The sequence below is a fragment of the Asparagus officinalis genome, chromosome 8 (assembly GCF_001876935.1).
Source record: "Asparagus officinalis chromosome 8, Aspof.V1, whole genome shotgun sequence".
Lineage (NCBI taxonomy): Eukaryota > Viridiplantae > Streptophyta > Magnoliopsida > Asparagales > Asparagaceae > Asparagus > Asparagus officinalis.
Window position 1 is genome coordinate 86,750,621 of NC_033801.1, and position 3,454 is coordinate 86,754,074.

Genomic DNA, 3,454 nt, shown 5'->3' on the forward strand with positions numbered 1-3,454 from the left:
GTATTATTTTCTTTGAGCTCCACAGTAGTGTGGTTAGACATTTGAGGGTATTATTCTAGAAGTTGTAAAGGCTGTGTGCCTTATTTCCCTATTCATCAGATATTTGTATTTGAGACTTGTTGAGTATTTCAGATTCTTTTTACTCAGATCTTGACTATGTATTTCTGTATTGTTGGATGATGAGATATTTATGTGACTATTATCATTTCATCAGTATTCCTTGTATTATCTTTTACCTGTTTTGTACCTACACCAGTTATTGATTCTACTAGGTAGATGTTAATTATGATGGTGAAACATGTTATTGCACGGTGTGGTGCATAACAGGTTTGACATTCTTGGTTTTACCTTGGACTGCAGCATTGTGTGAACCCAGGGGCGTCACAAACTAATATACCAATTGTAAAGTTATAATGAGAGTTGAGAATTATAGTTTCATATCTATCATGCCCTCTTAATTTTAAGGTCCGGTATATTGGCTAAAATCTTAATTTTTAAAAATATCCGGTTTTAAATTCGTGACAGGTAGGATTTACACCTGGATTGCTATGAAACTATCTTAAACTCTCTTTGACTAATATATCAAAACTATAAAATTATGGTGAGGGTTAAGGAATTTAGTGTCGAATAATTTAACGATCTAGACATGAATAGTTGAACTAGAAATATATATCAAAGTTATCGTTCACCGTCGAAAAATAATGGAAGTTTTCTCCTCTCTCCTCCCGTAGTCAATGATGGGAATTTGGTATCTTTTTTGCGTATGGATGAGAGGAGGGACTCCCACCCTTAAATAGATATTTGTGATTAATCCTACCCGTCATAGTTTAATCAAAACCGTGAGATTATACTTCGATCGATCCTATCCTTCAGATATTCAAGATAACCACTCAACTTGATAAACATGAAACTGTCTAACTAGACCATGTGATTAACATCCTAATCCTAACTTGAATTGATGACAACTTTAAATCAAATCCAAAATCGAGTATGTTGGGCTACATGGGTTCGTTGGATTAATCGAACCCAACAATCTCCCACTTGGCACAACATACCTCATTTTATGTTTAAAAAACATTTAAATTTTCAAAAACTTTTATAGTCGGGTGTGCACCCATTTATTTAGAAAATAACTTGTTGCCATGATTCTAATTAGAATAGTTTCTGAAACCTTTTCCTTAAAACAAAAGTACCACTAATGGTTGATCGTGAAAATACTATATGCTCTAATATGGCTTTTCCTTAAAACAAAAGTACCACTAATGGTTGATCGTGAAAATACTATATGCTCTAATATGGCACAAGGTCACTCCACGGTCCAACCGCTAGTACCATGCTCTAATATGGCACAAGGTCACTCCACGGTCCAACCGCTAGTACCGCTAATGTTCTAAAGACATTTTTCTTATGGTGGTTTTAGTGGAGTGTAATAGAGTCATACATCCTTTATGGTCAAATCCGATGTACGCCCTTAAGTGTCCTTTGTAACATACACAAACGTGTATGCCGTTCTGAAACTTTTACCGGCATTCGCCATGTGAAAACCATCACCTTTACTGTTAGTTTTGCCCCCACAACAATATGCACAATACATAACTGTTTCTGACATCATTCACCCATCCTTTCGTAGCCCATCCACGTAATTTTTCTGTTCCCATCCTTCAATTAGGAGTTCAGCTGCAAGCTTGGCACGAATGACGTCGGCCTCGTCAGCGGGATTAGTTACCTGACTGGTATCAGTCCCTTGTATTATAGCCGTTATATATAAAGGAACGAAAAGCCCACAATCAAACCTACATCATATACATTGGAAAGATAGTTAGATATTTGATGCTGAATAAAATGAAAATGTTTAAGTGTGTGAAACACTAACATTCCTCGCTGTTGCTCGCAAGGGACGGCTTCATATCGGTACTTCTTCCAAACATTATTGGGATCAAAACCAGCCTTCATGTGATCCATGAAATCAATTACTTTATTTACTGGCTCCAAGTATGCACTGTGGCCTGCAGAGCTGTAATGCCTGATAACATCCTCGTCCAACCTTACTTCAACAACATGCCAGTGGTCATGCCGCACGAGCGGGATAAGGAGTACTGATTTATTTGCGGTGACATGCTTTTGTATGAACGAGGTGTATAAATGTGCGTAGTCTGGGTTCACTGTATAAATGCTATGCTGTATTGCCAAGCAAATAATGATAAGCCATTTGTAAACAGGAGTTAAAAAATATTGGGAGTTTGAAGCTAATGCTTACGCAGAAAAATGCTGACACGACCCCATATTTCATGCCAACAGAAGCAATTTCTGGCCTCTCTAGCCATGAGCTGAGCCTATCCACAAGAGCTTCCATGACCTGTTAACAGAAGATGCAAATAAGATTGCATAACATCTCAACACGCAGTAAATCCAAGTATTGCGTAAAAGATTAACATATTGAGAGTAGCATATTGAACTTGCATGGTCATCGATACGCCCTCCACGTAGAAGATACAGAAGCTCCGTTGAATCAACGCTGCTGTTCAATGTCTTAACAATACTACGTGACCTGAAACATAACAATAAGATCCAAATTTTAACATAAACCAGGCTATATGTTAACTGGATTTGCAAATATAAACATGATTTGGCAAACGTTGGCACAAACAGGTATAAGTTAACATAAACCTATAATCATTAACATGTAACTATGAAAGTTAACATAAACCTATAATCATTAACATCTAACTATGAAAGTTAACATAAACCTATAATCATTAACATGTAACTATGAAAGTTAACATAAACCTATAATCATTAACATGTAACAATAAAAGTTAACATAATGTAGCCACGGTTAATCAGAATGTCTAAACTTACTGATGGGCTGTTTCATTGCAGAACTGAGAGAGCCATCTGTTCTCATCTGGTGTGAGCTTTGCTGCTATATGCTGAGGCACTCTATAGTTGTGAACGAAGGTTCCTTCACTATCAATCACACGTATGCTAAAATCATCAACGTTGGGAATACCCTCGTTTAGCAACTTCAATAGAGCCTCCTCCTTCTTCTTGATTTTCCTCTTCCCAAGAAAATCCCAAGTGCATTCCTCAGGCTTACAATAGAACCTGATTTTATCCCTCTCTTCCTCCTTGTGTGGTGATATGTTAAATTCTTCCGATAAACTTGCACCTTATCCTTATCCTCCTCACTAGCCACAGCTTTCCCCTCTTTGTCAACCTCCATCTCTTGCCATTCCTCCTTCGCTGCCTCCTTCTCTTCCTCTTTCTTCTCCATCTCTTGCTCTTCCTCTTTCTTCTCATCTTCTCTCTCTTCCTCTTTCTTCTCCTCCTTGCTATGCACGGCTTTCTCCACCTATGCAACCTCCATTTCTTGACATTCACCTTTCTCTGCCCCCTTCTCTGTTTGCGCAACAGCCTCGGCAATATGAGAAGCTTCCTTGCCAATGTTCGATAC